The sequence below is a fragment of the Falco naumanni genome, chromosome 7 (assembly GCF_017639655.2).
Source record: "Falco naumanni isolate bFalNau1 chromosome 7, bFalNau1.pat, whole genome shotgun sequence".
NCBI classification, from domain to species: domain Eukaryota; kingdom Metazoa; phylum Chordata; class Aves; order Falconiformes; family Falconidae; genus Falco; species Falco naumanni.
Window position 1 is genome coordinate 4,427,389 of NC_054060.1, and position 20,485 is coordinate 4,447,873.

General features: G+C 43.3%; 1 protein-coding gene across 7 annotated transcripts in view; it reads right to left on the minus strand.

Moving 5' to 3' along the window:
* GLCE (glucuronic acid epimerase) overlaps positions 1-20,485 on the minus strand; it is a 55,655-nt gene that overhangs the window by 17,191 nt on the left and 17,979 nt on the right. The window lies entirely within an intron of this gene.

The window sequence follows — 20,485 nt, forward strand, 5'->3', positions numbered from 1 at the left end:
CAGGCAGCACAATTCTCCACCTGCAAGACAGTTTGCTCTAACTTGCATTAACCATTTCCCCCCACAAGAGCACAATTTCAGCGACTCGTGGTCCTTTGACGGTCACGCAATCAGGAATGGTTTATAATCTAAAATTGGAAAAAAACCCGCTGTAAAATTGGAAGAAACTTACACACTTCATTGCAACCAAGTGGACAAGTTGCTTCAAGACCCAGCAAGGTCCTGGATAACCTTGTCCAAGACCTGCTTTCAACAGGAGGTGGGGCTAGATCATCTCAGATGTCCCCTGCAACCTCAGCTCTTCAGGAATCCACAGTAAGATGCACAACTTTAAGAAGGCACGTTGGTGTCATCAACAGAAAACGCAAGATCTGTTGACGTTGGTCCTACACAGCAAGCACTGGTCATCTTCCTCCACTCCCGCATATGCTGCACACATTGAAAAACCTCATCAGCCAATATTAAAAAAAATAATCTAGTACAGCTCAAAGAGTAATTGTAATCTAAACTAGATAGAACATCGTCTTTTTTCTAAGATGCTAGGAGGGTGTTCGCTTGTCCTGCACTGCAAATGATGGCTTTATCTGTGTTTCTTTGCACAACCGCCCAGCACATTTGCATTCAGACGAGCTGGCCAGTCCCAGTCACTGCAAAGGCTCTCAGGCACCAAAGAGATTATCGAGGTGCCTTTGTTTTTCTAGTAAATCTAGTATGGAATATCACTTCAGAACTTTGAAGATGAAGTTACTTGTCTATCATACTTTTGTGCCATATCAGGAAAACCAGTTAATAGGGACTGCTGCTGTAATTATGAGCCCATTTATTGTACAGTCTAATAAATCTACTTGCTTTCCAGATGGATTAAGCTATTAAACCCCTCACTAATGGCACAAACAATAACTCCAAAATCTAGTGCTGCTGCTTGTGGAGGCATTACACTGCCTCTTTCCAAGCTATCGAGTATTATATAGTTACTACGCAGATTAATGAAGCAAAAGATGAAACCATTTCATCAGTCTCCCTTATATTTAGGCTTTGAAAGCAATGCCTGAGCAAGCCTCAAGACAGCAGCCTAAGGGCTCTAACAAGGCCCTCGGGAGGAGCCCTGCAATATTATTTCAGGGAGCTGGGGTCTCTCTTTGGGCAGAAAAGGAAAACCCACCGCATCGCTGGTTTTATAGCACCCCAGTCCCTTCTTCCGTAGCAGTACTCTGGATGGCACTAGCTACGGCTGTGATTTGCCTCTCCTGGATGCCGCTGCTACCATGTTCAGCTCAAATTGCTTTTCAATTAGCTATACTCTTCTGACAGCGTACCCGACCGCCGAGGAAACGCCAGCTGGCAGGGGAAGGAGGGCAGCATGTGCAGGCATCATCTCAAGCTTCTGCAGGGGTCGGTGCGGGGCTGAGGAGCTCCCACCGAACTGTCCCAGCAAGCCCGGCAAGTTTCAGCAGCTTTAAGCAGCGACTCTACTGCTGGTTCTGCTTTAGAGCAATCCTGAGACCTACGGGGAAAAATAACTGCACCTGCAGACTGTATTTAACTTACAGGCGCTACCACAGGTATGTGCTCTGATCACACTGCCAGGCACAGGCATTAGAGCTGCTCATTTTTCTGCTCAGCCACACATTATTACCTTCTTAGAACAACGTAAAATGCATCATTCCAACTATTTGTCTTCATAAAGTAAAAATACACCACCACCAAACTGAATGGGGAAGCCCTGTATGCCTTTTTCTTCAGTGCTGTTTGGTGAGAAGTGACGAGTGGACTGTCAGGGAAGGTCTCGCTGTGGGTTAACCACTCAGGGCAAACAAAAAAACCCAAACAGCTAAACAAGCCGGCTGCAGGCAGCATTTGCTGCTTTGTGGACATAGATGTATCATCTAGTCCATCCCGCCGTGCAGCCTGACTGGCAAGTACAAGCAATTGGATTGTTTTGTTCCTCTGGATGATTAGTAACTTCCTCACAACAAGGCGTCTGATCACAGCCCCAAAGAAGAAAAAGCAGATTTCACATCAAGAAAGTAAGAGCGAGCGAGCACACGTCCTTCCTCACTCTGCCAGAACTCCCACCTCCAGCCCCGCAGCAGCCGGCGGGTCCTGGGGAGCTGGGCGCCCGGGGGTGATGCTGCAGCCTCCCCATCCAAGAAGGGTGAGGCACACCGCAGCGGAGGACAGCCAGCCAGGTCGCGCACGAAGCATCCAAACTATCTGAATCCTCAGCTGCAATGAGTACCAGTAATCCAAAAGGTTCATAAGAGTGTGGTGCGACCAGTTATTTACATTAATAAGCAATGTGGTTTTACTTAACTGAAACACCTCAATTAACGACATTTTTGTCCTTAAAAATAGCCTCCGTGATACCTCTTGTTACCAGCTTCTCCAGTCCTGCAGTCTCCATACAGGTCACGTTTAATCATCAGCACTGGCAAGCATTACATTATCCTGTCAGCTCCTATTTGTTGCTGACTTATTAAAAAAAGAGAATCATTTCATACTGATGATGGGGAGCAGTAAAATGTTAAATTAATATAAATCCCCATCCCCTGTCTGCTCTGGCAGCAGCTCTCTCGCGTGTGTGTTATGAAAGTGCGGGCACCTGCTCTCGCTGAACAGTGCTATGGCATTCACTGCAACTATTTGCCTTTCCCAAAATATAAGCATTTGAGCTCACGAGTTATTTTTGTCCAAAAGTTACTTCAAATGCTTATTGGAATGAGTGTGATAGAGAACATTTAAAAGCCACAATTACAGCTGTGATCCTCACCAACACACCACATCCTCAAACACCCACGTACCAGCTGTTAGGCAGAATAATTGTGAAAATATACGAAGTACACACGTGGGTTTGGCAGCACGATCTCTAATGGACGGATATGCTGATTTATATCCTAAGACAACTTTGCTGATAGAAAGCTGCTGTACCTGCCAGCTAGTTAAATCATTATAAGCTTTTAAAATAAAGCAGGAAGGTATTTTACATTCAAGCTACAGTCAAGGCATAGTCAAATCATTAGGAAAAGGAAGATAACACATTTAAACAATAACGGCACATGTTCTCTAAGCAGACAGGTATTGTTCAGCCAGGTATTGAACTGAATGCACAGATCACAGAATCACAGAAGGGTTTGGGTCGGAAGGGACCTTCAAGCCCATCCAGTCCCACCCCCCTGCCATGGGCAGGGACACCTTCCCCCAGCCCAGGTTGCTCCAAGCCCTTGGGCACTGCCAGGGATGGGGCATTCCAGAGAAGCTATACCAGCACCTCAACCTCTCACAGTGAAGAATTTCTTCCTAATCTCTAATCTAAATCTACCCTCTTTCACCTTAAAACCATTACCCCTTGTCCTATCATGACATGCCCTTGCAAAAAGTCCAGAAGGGCTGCAAGTGGCACCACTGCTGGATCATGTTGAACTCCTTGTCCACCAACACCTCCAAGTCCTTCCCTTCAGGGCTGCTCTCAATCCATTCTCCACCCTGCCTGTATTTGTGCTGGGGACGTCCCAGTGTATGCACCATAGGGACAGGAGAGCCCAGCTGAAGTCTCTGCCACCCCAGCCACACGGCTATCTGGAAATTCATCACTCGGATCTGAGCGTTCTGCTGGAGGCCAGCCCGTAAGGCCAAATTCCCTTGATGCGGGGACTGATCCAGTACAGCGGCAGTATTTTATATTTTGATCATGCCACTGGAGAGAGGATAAGCCACATAAATCATGGTCTATTTAGCCCTGAAAAGTCAGAACATATCTGCCTTGGAAATCCCTTTCTACAGCTCAGCATTATGCATGTACATCTTTACGGTTGATAAGGCACACACACACACAAAAAAAAAAAGCAGTTTCCCCTCCTGCTGCTTTGCTTCCTTTACCACAGCATGGTGAACAGCTATCAAACCTACATACCTGGAATAAGTTTTGGAGGATCTTTAAGAGAAAAAAAAACAAAACCACTTGCTTTTCAAACCACAGACACAGGATTTCCAACCTAATTCTATGCTGGATTTAGGATCCATACAAAAAACAAAAATGGTGTTTAAGACGTGCAGACCACAACAATGCAGGACAAAGCACCTAGCTGTGCATCTCGATGTTATATATCTCAGCATATCCGTGGCTTACAGCAACAGAACTGAAGTAACAGCATCAACCCTTTGGTTAACAAAGCAGGTTTAACGAAACTAAAAAAGCCACGTCTCCTTTCACCCAGCCCAGTACCTTCACCTGCTTCAGGACAAGTTCTGCACATCACACATGGCTACCCTGACCAGACTGTGGGAAATCAGCCGGATCTCTTACTTGGTTCCCTGTCTCTGTTGCAAAAATTGGATGAACAAAAATGCAGAGCCAGAGGCTTGGTTTCCCTCCTATTTTTTTTTTTCAAAGACAGGGCAACATCAAAAGCATCCCTCTCCGCCAGACCCGAGGAGCTGCTCAGCTGCGGGCACGGAGCATTGCTTCTGCCACCTGGAAATTAATGGAAAGCAAACACATAAGCTAGGATCAAAATGAGATTTTTCACTATCACTTTACATTTTATTGGCTTATCAGAAATGCTCGAAAGTTGTCTCATGCAGTTATGTACACATTAGTAACCACATTTTGCAACTAAATTAGTTCACCAAATGACATGACACTGTCACCCAGGCATGACACCGAGCCAGCTCACAGTCGAGCTCTCCGTCTCCTTTGCTTTCCTAACGAACTGGGAAATAATCACACAGCCAAAGCAGCACGAGTTTTCCTTCATGCTGAAAAAAACCTCGTGTTCATCTATTTTGCTCCCAGCATATGCTCCGAGACCCTTTACATGAAGAGAAAAGGAAAATCTTTTACCCCGGTGCCAACAAAGGCAGCTCAGCTCAGCGACCCTGACCACGTTAGACCTGTTGATTCTTCTTGCTGCTCAGAAAGGTCGAGTTTGCTTTGTGCGTTTCATGTCTTCCCTGCCAGGTTCCCTCCAGGAGTTTCCACTTAAAAACCCCAATTATTTAGAACATCATCATTTTCTTCCTGCCATTAAGCAGCCTGATAAACAATGCATCTTTAGTGGGAAAGACAGAGTGGCGTTTTCTTTCCTGACAGGGTTTCACGGACAGTAACCGAGCGGACAGAGATGCAGGCACTTCTGCTGCCAACTCATTACAACGCCTACAAGAATTCAATACAAAGTGTGCTCCAAATTACAACTCGGACAGCTGGCAAGTATTTGGCGTGCCTGCTCGCATGCAGCCTTCAAATAAAAATAGAAGAACCCTTCTAGTCCGAACACTGCAATCATTTAAAAGGAGCAGGCACGAGACTTTGGAGAGTATGCACACCTCACCCTAAAAATTACATGGTTCCCATCAAGGAGATGATCTTTGAGGACATGAGCCGACATCTTCCCGAGAGCATGGTTTTATCTGGCAATTGCTAGCGAGCTTCATGTCATTTCTGCAGTTAATCATGACTTATCTTCCAGTAAGCAATGGATACACAGATCCTGCAAACAGCGCTGCAAGAGCCACTGTCACAGCAGTAAATGCATCGGCAGCTCCCTCACACGCTGCTTCTAAGTGCTCCCCTGAAAGCTCCAATCTCTGGGAAGCCCCAAACCCCCCAGGTTTGTTCCACAGATGTTTACAGTTTATTAATTGGCATGAACCATTCACATTCATAGTCTTGTATATTTACTCTAAACGTACAGCTTCATTAATTTCTTTTACTACGCAAAAACCAGAGGTTAAGGAAGGAACGCTGCTTACAGCAAAGAAAGAAATAAAATCTGTTTTAAATTAGAGCAACTGGCTAGAAACGCCTCATCTTACTTGCTTAGCAAACCCTGGCACTCTGTACAGATGGTTCTCCAGGAAGGAGTTACTAATGGTAGTCACTCAATGGCAGAATTAAAGGTTTCAGCAAAATTTTGTTGCTTCACCAACTAAGTATTTCTAAAGGGAATGACCCGGCCATCAGTACGCAATGCTGCTTAAAAACTTTATTAAAGAGATTTTGCCAGGAAATTTTGAAGCTTTGATTATAACTGCTTTCACAGGTATTTTCTCATAGCGTTCACTAAGAAAAAAAACCCTGAAAATACCTCTCCTCCAAATGGTTTTACACATCACGTAATATACTAGTAGCGGCTGAACCTCAACATTGGTAAAGACAAGCTAAGCAGCCACATATAGCATAAAGTTTTCTATATATGCTGGTTTGAAGGACAAACAGAGAGGACAGAGACCTCTGTGAGAGCCACCTCTGGGTTTCCCAGCCCGGCTTAGACACAGCCTGGAGGGGCACCAGGAGCACCCGACCGATGCTGAAAGACAGCAGCGCCTGCGCACAGCCCCGCTCCTCAGCTACCGCTGTCTGAGGATCACCCCACGAAAATACACGCACCAGGTAACGCTGTCCAGCTGTCGATACTGGGGAACAGGGTCAAGGCAGAAGAGCCAGCACTGGGCAGCGGGGTCTCCGATCCACGAGACGTCTGTTCCTGGGGAGAGGTGCTGCGTTTCCTTCTCCTAATCCTTCAAATCAAGCTCTGTCTGGCACTTCATTCTCCAAATAACAGTCTGTCCCAGCAGAGTTTATGTTTAGACTCTGGCATTAACCCTGGCAAATGTGTTTGGAAACCTTCTGTTTCTAGATTTTTTCATATTCAGCACGCCAGAGATTACTGGAGGCAGCAGCGCTGGGTACTGGGGAGACCAAGATAACGTACAAATCCTGTTTTTATTGAAGTTCACCACAAAGGCTGAGCTAGCTTCTACATAAGGCACAACAGTAACTTTAATTCTGTTTTTCAGAATACAGCCCATGAATGCATATAGGCACGTAATAAGGTATAAGATAGAGATATCCTTTTCTTTTACCTTTTTTTAAATCCTACTTTTCAGCTCCTTAGAAGAGCTGATGAAACAGGAGGGCAGAACAAAATTAGAAGCGATATAAAAGAATGCTGAAAGCTATTTGATAGCAAATAGAAAGCATGCTTTGCCCATGAATTATTTTGTATAGCTATGACAGTGAATTATTTAAGTACAGGAGGTGATTACTATTAAACATCCAACAGAAAAAAAAAAAAATTACCAGTGAAAGGAAAGGTCAGAACAACTGCTGAGGAAAGATAAAACGTTTTCAGAGGAACCTTCTCTCGTCAGGAAGAGATGCAGGTCAGTAAAGTGCAAAGAACTGTTGCATGGGGAGAGATTAAGTATTTTTGTCCATGGCTCCTGTGCTCTGCTGATTTCCGAGATTCTTTACTTCCAACAAAACTGGGATGCACACCTGCAACTACTATAAACTTACACGTGCAACACAGAACCTAACACAGGCTTGGCAGGATTTATAGCGTTAAAATTTTAGCAAACAAAAAATTTCAGGTTGATCAGTCAAAAAGAGCTTTTCTTAGTAAGAAACAGAACTATAAAATCATCAGACTTCTTATGCAGGGGGACCAGAGCCATGGCACAGGATCAGGGATCAAATGCAGGGACCTGGCCGGGGGATACCATGTCCCTATCTATTCTCCAGTTCCATTCGGGAAGGCCACGTCCAAGTTTAAATAATTTTGCAGTTAGAACAAACAACAGACTTCGTTCTTAGAGACAGCAGGAAATACCAGACATTAAAATTCTACTGTAGCGCCAAATCCTTCATTTTTGTGACTTTTTTTATGCCTACCCCTGCTTGAAAAAAAAAATTAACATTTTACAAGCGTTCTAAATGAATATTTTAAGCATCAGGATCACAGTTGTTCTAATATTCGTAGACAGGAGTATTTCATCCATGACTTAAACCTACACTTCTTAAACCTAACACAAACAAGCCTAAGAAACCACTCCACCCCACCAGGAACAAGTCCCAGTGGTGTGTGTTTTTTGATTTAGAGCAGCAATACTGGATTGCGTCAAACTAGATTAACACGCAGCCTCTTCATGGGCAAGGCAAGGACAGACGCTGTGCACGAGCAGCTGCTCCAGCCGGTGGGTGCAGAAGGGCCCAGGGAAGCGACAGCTCCCAGAGATCACCAGCTAAAGCACCAAGTGGAAGGGCGCAGAGCATCGTCTGTGGGACTTCCCTGTTTCTGGCTGATGTTTTTCACTAACAGTGATTACCGCCTCCATCGTCCAGTTCATCTGCAAAGCTAGGCAAGCGGCGCAAGCACTGTGGAAAAGAGGATGCTTAATCAGCTAAGGCAGTGGTCTGGAAAAGAAAAATTCACCAAATGCAAGTTACTCCAACAGGATAACCAACCGCACGATGAGAAGTGAGGTCCCACTAAACAGGATGGCTTTGGGGTTTTTGTTTTGTTGTTTGGTTTTGCGGATTTTTTTGTGTTTTTGTTTTTTTTTTTTTTTTTTTTTAAAAAAGTACTTCAAAAGGTTATACTGCCTTGCAAATTAAACTCCAACAGGCTGTCGTCACAGAAGTCACCACGGGATGGCTATACCCGTGGAAACTGCATCTATGTTGCAAGACATAAAACCACAAACCACCCTTCTGTTCTGCTCAGCGTTTCTGGAGATGAAGCCAGAACCCAGACCAGCTTTGGGTACCGCTGTGGGACACAGACAATTCAGAGAGCAGCAGCCAGGACAGATCCACACCACCCTCCGTGGAGGCACCTTCAAGGCCAGGTATTATCCATTCTGCATCTCCACAGACACACTCTCTGCTCCGGTGCTTTGATATCAAAACCAGTTGTTACAATCAAAACTGTTTGGTTTTTTTTTAATGGAATATTTATGCCATTTCCTGGAGCAGTTGATTTAATTTCATCCCAGTCTAACAGACTTCAGCAAATTTAAGTGGTTTGTCCTTAGGAGAGGCAGCCTTACAGAGCGTGTTCACAGAAATCCTACAGAAACTCCCTTTTGCATGTTATTCAGTAGTAAAGAGGTAATAATTGTATTGAAATAAGAAAAAAAATTTCACTGTGCTTTACAACATTTAGAAACAGTTAATGGAGGATACATGCTACAATAATGGCTCTATTCAGTGTGTCTAACAGCTTAAAGTGGAAGCTTGTAAAGATGCTTTTTGTACTGTGGCAAAAAGAAAGGTCGGCATAGATTCTGGTGGCTACATCTTTCCAGTTTGTGTTTTAGAATTTAGGTTAACTCACACTTAACCTAACAAAAAAGTCCTAACAATCCATTAAACTCTTGAACTCTCTTCCAAAGCAAGTTTCCCTTCTCTAGCTCACCCTCAAGACACAGTAATTCAGTCCTGAACAAGAAAAGAGCCTTAGCCTTTCAAGGGAAAAAAAAGGGAGAAAAAAACTTTTACTTCACCTGGATATCACCGAATGCAAGTGGAAGTGAGCAAGCAGTTTCCAAAGCATCGAGTACTTCCTCCTGGTCTGTCTCTGGACATCACCCTCTCCCGACTTGCCCTGCCAGCACGTGGATGCTACAAACCCGTTTCTCACTTCTGAGGGAACACAACACAGAGTCAGGTTTTGCTGCCTCCGGCCACCTTCTTGGAACTAGGAGAGGGAGCACTCCACTTCTGCTGGGCTGAGGTACGTTTGGATTTTGCTCTCCTGAGTGGCTGCCCTCAGGGGGTCCTGGAGCCCTCAGGGGGTCCCGGAGCCCCTTGCAAAGAGGGGACTGATGGCTTCTTTGGGCCAGCCCTCCTGGGGGGGTCCCAGGGCAGGAAGCTATGCACCCTCCCACGCACCGGACCTCGATCCCTTGCAGGGAGCTGAAGGCACAGCTGCACTGAATTGCTTCTCACAGGCTAGAAAAATAGATGAAATGACTCCAAACTCCTTGGATTCACAATAGATTCAGATGATGAGGCTTGCATAATTTCCATTTGGATTGAAAAGGCTTTTGATAAAGTTCATGTGCAGAGGAGGCAGCTCTTTGCCTACATGCAAACCCCTCGGTTTGCTAACAAAGATGAGCAGCTTCTCGATGAAGTTTGCGCAGCCCCTCCCATCACACCCTTGCTCTCTATGCGGTAACTGTAACGAGTGCTGGACCAGTTAAGACATGACAATAAAGAGTTCCTAAACCGCAGAAATCATACACTTACACAAATACCCTGAGTACACACAACCGTAATTCCATATGAAACGCTGCTCTCCATTATCCTTTGTAACTAAGACCCCCCCCAGCTTCCACCTCAGTAATTAGGGGACTGAAGACATCTTGACTGCAGTTTTATACTCAGGAAAGAAAAGAATTTATGAAGAGACAATGCCTAGCTCCAAATGTGGATTTACAGGCAATGTTAATCCAGAGGGAGTCTCTCACAATCTTCTTTGGCTCCACTCTTCAAGACAGATTTTAGCTGTTCTTCCTGTTGCAATAAACCAAATTATAATCTTATAACAGGATACTCCCCCTTCTTTAAGAAGTGGCACTCAAACTTCTTCAACCTCTAAATGCCAAGCAACGCACAGAATAGAAAGCTGCAACCCAAACTTGTTACTCTTGACAACATAATCTTTCTGCTTTTCTTCTTGGGATCAGTCTCATGCAAAAAACCCGAGTCAACCACAGTGTCTAGCAAGAGCATTAAACAAAAGCCACGGACGACAGGCACTTCATGTGTTTCAAGGGAAATAACCGGCCGTGGAATAACCTGGATCCTAACAAGCACAGACCGATTTTGGTCTGCAGCTACATGATGGTTTCTATTTCCTCTACAGGCTCTCAGTTTGATTGGATTAACTTTAGCTGCAGGTCCTCCAGCAATATTCCCAGTTGGATTTTCACATTAAATAATATGTGGGATGGGGCTTTTGGAGCTGCTGTTCAGCTGGGATTGCAAGGTTTAATACCTTCAGTGCTACCAGGACCGACTAAACATCATGTAACCATTGAGTAAAGATTCTCATGCTCAAGAATGCTGTGATGACCCTGCAGCAACGATTCAGTCTAAACTATTTCAGCATATAAGCAGCTGCTGTCAATAAATTCTCCTAACTAACTCTCCTCCTTAAATGCTTCTGAACATCCCAGATTAGCTGAGCTCACGACCTGCCTGCATGTAATGCTTTTGGATTACGTTTGCACGCATCCAAACCCTTGCACCTATCACACTATTAGCACCTCGCACGTACATGTCATCTCAGGATTGGTAGCCTGGTGCTGAATCTCCTCTGTTTTTTAAAATATCACATATTATGAAAATGTGAGTAGTGGGGGAGAAAACTAGTGCCTCCTTCAGCCAAAAATACCATTTCACTGGGAGCAGGATTGTGCTCAGCAATGCTCTGCCCTTTTTCCCAGGCAAGCAGGCAGTTTGTTTTAAGAAGAGCCATATTACAGAGCAAACCCTCAAGGAAATCAGCACACATTTTTTTAATCTTGACTCTTCAGCTCCATTTATTGTAGACTTTTTATTGGCTTGCAACTTGCCATACAAGTTAATCAAAATGCTGTGGGATTCTGGTGGAAACACAGTTATGGGAACAGACCAATTTTACCCCCCCGGACTGCAGATGTGCCCGACTTCAGCTAAGTATCTTTGCTTCCTGACTTGTCTCTGCACCACCTCCCAAACCCAGATTTTTTTTCCTTCTCTCCTTGCATCTTACTTTACACAAATTAAGCTACAGGAGTTTCGCTACAGACTTCAGGAAGAACACCATTTCACTTCTGGAGTGCAAATCTTTACTGTGTGACAGTTGCTACCTGAAGCCTGCGTGTAACTCGCTCATTCCAGCGGGGAATCGAGGTGTCAGCGGCTGTATCCATAACCAGTACTCCTGCTGAAACCCAGGCAGGCACCAGCCCAGAGCTGCTGCAGACAAAGTCCCTGTCAGTAGGGCAGAAGAGTTAAATTAGACCTTGATACTCGCACCGAATACTTTGAGTAGTGCACCATTTAAATCACTATGATTAATAAATGATTTAAAAAAATGAGTGCAAAGACACACTCATTATCCTCAGAAGATGGGGCCATTTTTACAGAAGCTGCACAATGTAAATCCTCAGAATCCCAAGGCTTACTTACTACTTCTTATAGAACTCAATTTCTGAAAAAAAACTGCTATTAACATGAAACAAGCAGGATAAAGGCAGCTCTCTTATTCAGTTGTTTTCCTGCAAAAAAGAGGCCACAATTCCCTCCATCTCCCCCGGCACTTCAGGTAAAAGGGAATGATTTGCAATAGTTGCGTGGTCTTTGATTGCTGCTCTGAGACTGAATCTAATGGACTGCAAACTACCAGCCTCCCCCATGTCAATAATGTATGAGTACGTATCATACAAACACACACGTATAATGTATTGGGACAGCAAGTCAGAACCAGCAGGGAAATAATCCCTTCTTTTCCAAAAGATCGTCACCACTTTATGCATCCTTTCCTGTTGCTAAAAGAAACAAGTTTTGTGGTTTACCTGTTTTTTCCAATGCAGGTTCTGCTCTGCAGAACTAGGAGTTGATTTTTCTATTTTAAATAAACTGCTGTGAAACGTCAACAAGCCCAGTGCCTCCTCACTCCTGCAAAGGTGCAGCATCGCTACCACAAGCTTAATAGCAAGGCGTATTTCAGAGTAAGAAGGAACAAACAGGAAGGATGCAATCAAGTTAGCTCTTCTGGGGAGAAGCAAAGCAAACTTCAAGAAGCTTTAAGAACAGCCTAAAGTTTAAGTCCAATATAATTCAGAATTCCTTCACTACGAAGTATCCCCAAAATGATCAGCATATGCAAAAATTCTATTTGCAAGCAAAAAAAAACCCCTAAGCCAACCCCAAAGCCTTTCACAGTCATTCTGAAGATGAACACAGTTCCAAGGATGCTGCTATGCTTAACTCCAGATCAGCACCCTCGACCTTCCAAGTGTGACGTGTAGCCAGTGAAGTGTCTATGGCTGAACTGATGCTTCCCCCACCCACCCCAAACCACACATTTTCCAAAGGCAAAAAGCGTTAAGACACTGGGGCAGAAACTTTAAACCCACGCAGAGGATATTCTCCATAGCAAAGGCATGAGTTACAAATACTTAAACTAAACAGAAAATACCGACACGGGAAGGTTCGCAAACAATCCAGTTACACAGCGAGCACTGACCGCCTCTCTCCTCTCCACACCGACTATTCTACACCGTGAAACATGCAACTCATTGACGGAGGAAGCAGGGAAGAAGAGACGAGTCAATTAAATATTACCTCCTGACCTGAAATACTTTTAATCAGGTTTCCTAGAAGATCCTTTCTTGTTAAAGCGAGAAAGTACACATCTTGCAGCAGCAGTTCCTACGGTGCTCATCTAAATACAAACCGCAGTACTTTTCCCAGTTTTTACATTGTTACAATATCTGGTTCTGCTGTACAGATTTCAGCAAAAGATAGTATTTCTAGTTTTAAACTGGCAGTAGAATATTTCGCTATCTTGGTTCCCTCTGATGATAGTGTTTTATGTTAACTCCTGCTGATTCACAGTGAACCACTGGCACTCGCTGCTACATCCCAGAACAGCAAAAATTATACTGCTTAGGTCACTAGAAGATACTAGAATAAACCAGAAATCTATTCTGCAAATAGTTAGAGGGGTTCAATTTTGAAGTGTTTTAAGATTTGAATAGCTTTGCCTCTTTGAAGGCAGAACGCGTACCAAAATTAAAGTATCTTTACCAAAAATACAAGGAAACAGTTTAATCTCCGCTAAATACATTCAGAATGAAGCCCCCAGCACTCACCAAACTTAAGGACATCTCCACTTGATGAAAACTCGCTCAACAGGTTCCTTTTTAAAGCTTTTGTGAATGTCCTCATAGTTCAGACACTCAGCTCAGTTCCACAAATAGGGAATTCAGACAAGGTACTGGGAAACACCCCGAGCTGACCTCAAATCCTTACTCTTCACTGAATGAAGAGGAAAACTTCAATACCCGAGAAGACTGACCACAGTGAAAGTCACCACACACAGCACCAGTTTATCCTGGCTCCCTGCTTGCCAGCTCGCAAGATGATGAGCACAAGAAATGCAGAGCTGAAAGAAGAACAATGACTTGTTGTAAAGAGGAGAGCTTTATCAATCTATCTATATACAAACATAATGATTGCTTTATAGACCGGTTATGCCTATCCTACAATGAGTTCGTTAATCTAATGAAAATATATCAAGAAGAATGTGTTGAGACTGACAATGGTACTATACCTCATCATTAATCTTGATCATATAACTTCGCTACAGGCAAAAGAGCTATTAAGATGAAGACACTTAAATCACACTGCAGATGGAACTCATCAACACCACTGTAAAAATGGTTTATTAGCAATACACTTCAAAGCATTATCTGAAATTTTATAACAAGTTATTTAGTATGTATTTAATATTTGTTGTGGCTTTATTGTTGCGTCTTAGTTATTTTGAAAAGTTTGTACTATTAATGATAGGTCTGCCACTGTCAGATGCAGCACTGCAAGCATAATTTACTCACACGTGGGCTCTTTCTGGGGTGTTTTTCTTTTGAGCAACTGGCAATGTCATTGCCAAAAAATTCTGCAAACATGCAAAGATTCAGTTAGCAATTAAGCATTAACAATAGTTTCGCTGATTATACTGTTTATGCTGAACACATTCAGCAATATGCACTGCAGAAAGGGACTGCATATACAGACAGGATAAAGCGATTCATGGCATTTCTGTGCTAGCAGCTTTACTGCAAATTTAAATAAAAAGAATTTTCAAAGTAAACGTTTTAAGCAGAAACGTAAGCATTTAGTATTCTATGCATATATAAGCATTTCTGTTTTATGCATTATAAGCATTTCTATTCTGTGCGGTATAAGCATTGACTAATAATGCAAACAGAGCATTTTTTACTTCTTTCCTAGCTTCGCTGATAATTTTCAGAAAAGATGGTGCCTGGAAGATGCCAAGTAAAGGCACGAAAAGCTAAATCTACTGGTTCCTTCTGCCCTTTGCACTGCTGACACCACCAGCTGCCGAGCATTACACAAAGCCAGGTGGGTTCCTGATATTTTAGAGGAGAAGACATCAACACTGTCTTCCCACCACGTCATACAGCCGGAGGCAGAAAGGGCTGTGGGCTGCCATGCCATCGCTCCACCACGGAAAACATGTGGATTGATATACAATTTGTTAACCCTAACCATCAAGACGTGTTAAGCCGACTACCTCCATTAAGGTAACTTCCTGCAGAGCAACAAGTTTGATCGGAAAGTCTTTCCATTTTAGCTGGAGCTAGCCCACACGTTACAGGAAACACGCTTGTAAGGCTTAATGTTGTTAGATGGACGTGAAGACAAAGTATTTGCTTGTGAGCAAGACATACAAAATGCCATTAGCAAAGCTGCCAGAGAGAATGTTAATGCCGTATTCATCTCAAAGAAACTGTCAGTGGCTGTATCTTCCCGTTTGAGAGGTTGCTAGCTCTCGAGAGTCACCTGCAGAAGACAGGGGAAACCCAATTACGGAAAATAGCAATATCTTTGTCAAAAAACAGCAAGCAATTAAATCTGCCCTACACACGGAAACATGTATTAAAGCTAATTATTGTACATCGGTCAATGTAATTGCAACTCAAATGCAACATGGTCCACGTAATTAGTTGGCACTAATGGAAATCTCGTAATGCAACAAATGTACTAAAACACTCTGCGTCCAGAAGATTTCCTCGCAGTACCAGGAAGTCGTGCTGCTTCTCTTGTTGAATTTAAGGAGCACTTTGCCAAAGAGAAGATGGATGGACACTACCACCTGCCCCTGCTTCCCCTGATATCAACATCTGGAGTTACTGAGGTCTTCACACCTAAAGGAAGGTCCCTCATGCTCCAGCTGCAGCCTGTGCATGCCCCAGCCCGGAGAAAGCTGTTTGGGCTCACCATCGAGCTGCCCGGGACCTGCTGAGAGAGGCTGCAGCAACAGCTGCTCTCAACAACTGGGTTTGGGGACATCAGGTTATCAGCACCGACAGCTTATTAATAGAGACAACCCCAAAAAAAATTGTTTTCCCTTTTTCTATTTGTGTCAGCTCAGCTTCCTTTTGTTCCATTTTGATACAACCCTTGCTGCTGAGAAACTGCTTACACAACTCCAAGATACTGTCAGAGAGGGCATGGCAACATTTCCCGGCCTTCAGCTGGCTACTGGGCCAGGTTCACTTCGATTTATACTGCTTGGCGATGCTCAGAGACACTTTGCCAAAGTGGGAACAGCAGGAAGATAAAAGGAAGATTTGCAGCTGCAGCAAGTGCGGGAGCCGCTCCCGTCAGGACACCCAGAGCGTTATTAACTCCTGGGGCAATGAGGATGCAGTGGCGGAACTGAACAAGCATCTCTGCTGCACCTGGTACCTACTAAAGCACGAGAAGAACCACATACTTATGGAAGACCGCACCTTACAAAGCCCAAAACGCCAGGCAGAAAACAAACGCTATTTTGTTGCAGGTTTCACAGAATTAGTAATCAACATTAGTTAACTATTAAGTGATTTTACCCCTTCTGCCTGGTGTATTTCTCCAAGGAGGAAAAAACCCATAAAAATAGCTTCACCTTGTGTGAAGGACACTGCTGAAAGACCGTTTTTTGACTGCAATGGGAGATCTTTTTTCCGATGACAGAGGACTAATACTAGGCTGAGTGCAGCATGGAACCATGCCCAACCGGGCAAATAAAAGCCAGCATGCACCTGGTATCATCTCAGTGACCATCAGATGTATATTACCCCACGAGCCAAGTCTGCAAGCAAACAGCACAAGAGAGATTTTATAGAAGAAATGCTGAATTTAGTAGAAAAATTCTTTGTGAGGCAAGTTTTTCTCAGAGGAAAGAGCCATTGCTCTCCCTTCTAAAGGCTGATTATTTGCAAGGCTCTAATGGCTGCAGGTCAGTTTAACACCTTTTCTGGTTTTGTTTTAGTTGCAGATACCTGCCCAGTTCCTCTGTATTTTGAGCCTGTAATCTAACATCACCACTTATCCACCAGTGATATGCTCCGGACTAATAAATGAGCGGTTTAACACACATTTAGTGACTTATTTCAAGTAGGTACAAATTAACTAAACCACCTTTTTGCCATCTGCTTGGAGAAGCAAATTCCCACATTAGGTTAACAAAATATGGTGATGTGACATTTCCACAGCAGCTACGGAAAGGTGTGCTTGGGCACAGTCCCCAAAACACAGCCCGTCTCACCTCTGCAGGGAAACAACACAAAACACACTGAGCTTGTGGAAATTTCCAAACAGAAGCTGGTCCTCTGGAAAACAAAACAAACAAACCACCCCACCAAGGAAGCGGCTCTGGATATGCCAGTCTAGACTCCACTACGATCATAAAAATACAGAGGAGGAAGGGAAAGCTTACGCATCTGTTTCCAGCAAGGGAACTAGGTCACTCGAGAAGCAATTAACAGGCTCGTTGCAATGATCTCCTTGCACCCAGCCATGGTGCATCAGATCCCTGAAGCGCCTGATGAGCTGAGAGGTGACCACACAGAATGGCCAGGATGGTCACAGGGCTGAAACACCCCCTCGTCTGAGCAATGTTCAGAACAACCTTCTGAAATGACCGTTTTCCAGATGCTGCAGTTAAAAGTTAGGTGAAGTCTTCATTAACACAAAGCAGAAATATAAAACGAAAAGCTTAAAGTTCTTCTGCAATCCGCCTGCACTCTACCAGGGGACTGACAGAGCTAATCTTAAAATTCAGCAGGTGTGCTATAGATGTGCAGACCCACCTATTTAAATATATGATAGGTCAGGCAGCCTAGAAAGACTTCATCCTAATTATGACAGCTGAATGCTTACCACTGAAACACGAGTAGATTAAGAAAGCATCACTGAATTACTACAGAAAAAACTAATATAACAACCAGCTTCGGAAACATGAATTGAGGGCATCAACAAGGATGGGAAGACTTCACAGAAGGGTATCAGCCTCCCAAAATAATCTGCAACGCCCTTGGCTGCTTTGGAAAGGTAATACTGACCTGGAGATGTTACACGAAAGACAGACGCAGAAGTCAAAGACACGACCTGGTATCCACGGGCACATTCACCACGAGGGTGCAGCCAGTGGGTTGCTCCTGCCTGTAGTAGCCTGGTGCCCCTAGCAGTGAGTGAGATGAGGGAACATACAGGCAAAGCATTCTGTTTTCACCAGTATTGTAAAAGTTTCTTCAAGAAGTTGTACCTGCACGCCCCCACACTCCCCACTGCCAGGAACAGAGTATTCACCTAAAGTTTCTGTCCAACGGCTGTTCAACATTTAAGTGTAAAAATAAAATTAATACTAACCTGTTTTCTTCTGGATGCTACAGGGTCCCTTCTTGATCTAGAAGTTCAACGCATTCACTCTTTATTCTCTTTCAACCCCACTGATAACCTATAAATTATTACTTTATATGGCAGGGCACCCACAGGCTCCAGCCAGGCCAAAACAATGTGCTAGAATAGAGACACTAGCTCCAGAAAGCTTCTCAGCCCTGGTCTATCAAAATCCCTTTTTAACAGATGCTAAAATGCTCCTGTTTGTATAAAATAAACTGTTCAGTCTATGTCAATAGCTTCTCTGCTGCTGTTCCCCCCGGTAGATTAATTATCAGTCCACCCAGATCTTCTCCTTCACCAAATTAACTGATGCAATATCGTTTAAAACATATTAAATACAGCAATATACCAAACTTGAACAGTTGAATAATTCATGAAGGCAAAAAAAAAAAAAGAGAAGGTCTACACAAAGCCTAGGAAATTTTGCAAACATCATTCTTTCATCTACCAGCCTTCTCTGTATTTTTTTAAACCAATACTGAACTTGGGGGCAATTAACATCTGATACAGTTCTAACAGCAGCAAAATAATTTTTAGCATCTCCTTCAAACCACTGTTTCATACCATCCATCACTTACAGGAAAACATGATCAAGACAGGAGCCTATGAATAACTCTGCTTTTTCTCCAGGATTCAATCTAGACTGCTTCTAAATATGTATAATGCCTAGACTACATTAACACATTAAAGCTTTGTAGATTGCCATCAGTGCTTCTGCAGCTTAATTTCATCTGTCCCTCACAATTCAGATCTTCAACTACTTTCATCCTAAAGAAAAAAAAAAAAATCATTCCACTTTAAATGTAAAAACTCATGATGCTCACATAAGCAGATTGCTAAGCATGTTTAAGAGCATATATATTTAAAACCTGGCAGCAAAACTTTATTCCCCTACTAAACAGGAGTATTCTCTCAGATTCTATTGCCTCAATGTTAATAAAAAGCACATTCTACAATCAGTTAAGCTTGAAAAAGTCTGGGAAGGATGATGAGTTTGACAAGTCAAACAATTCAGGAGTAGACTTGGAGAATATAGCAAGTGATAGAAGAGTGAACATTATAAGCAGCTGAAAAAAAAACCCAAACCAAAAAACAAAACACCACAAGGGACTCAGCATGTTTGTTTTTTACTCCAGCTGCACAGAGGATAGAAAGGCACGATGCAGTAACACAAAATGGATGCTTTTTTGCAAACACCACCCTAATTTCCAAACAAGTTTGCCTGTCCGGTTAAAAATTAATTTCCTACTTCTGGCTGAAGATTTTAATTGCTAACACAGATGCTCTTTTCTGCTCATTCAAAAGTAACACGAGAATTTAAAACATTCTGCGCCCGAGACAGTCCTGCTGCACAAAGTAATTGGAAATGACAGATCACATACACCAGTGCAGGCCTGACATTTGTACATCGAGTTCTGAAATAAACCTCGGCAGATTCACAGGAGTACTCACCCCAAGCTGAACAAATTCAGCAGCAAAAGCCTGAAAAATAAAACTTACCGATTTCAGATTAGGCACACAAGAGCAGCATGTATTAATTATTGGGCAGAAGTTTAAAGTTTCCTTTAATCATGTTGAAATGCTTTGAAACCACTTGTCTGGTCTAGCAGCACTGAAAGAGCTTTTATCTTTCAGCTGTAACACAGGAGGCACGCTGGAAACCCCAGACAAGATTTTCTACCTTCTAGTTTTGGCATCTCTCCTTTTGAATTAGGTTTCCTGAAGTTGTGCACAGTGAGATATAGCACAACTAGTAAAGAAACCGTTTAAGCACAAAAAATAACAAGAGGAGAAACTTCACCCGAAAATCGGTCACGGAGAGCCAAGCTTCAGTTTTAATACGTGCATTTTATGTAGTCTTCCAAAGCCTCGATGCAAGTACAACAGGTTAAAAAAGCCTGCCTCTCCTGTGCTACCGAGCTCATGCTTACAGCATGGGTAATTATATACAACATGCAAAAGGCGGCAATTAACATACTTCTCACATAAAAACAAACAGCCAGGCTAACAGCATGCAGACCTGTTCTCACGCACCACCTTACCCGGAGTAATTCACCATTGATACTTATAAGCATTCACACTGGAGTAATTTATGGATGCCATGGTAACGTAAGTACAGCTCACCAAGACTCACCTTTCATGAAATTCACCCAACTACTACCTCTCGGAGGTAAGATTTTTCACCACTCCACCCTATTTCCCTCCCCAGCATCCTTCAGAAGTTTCCGAGCT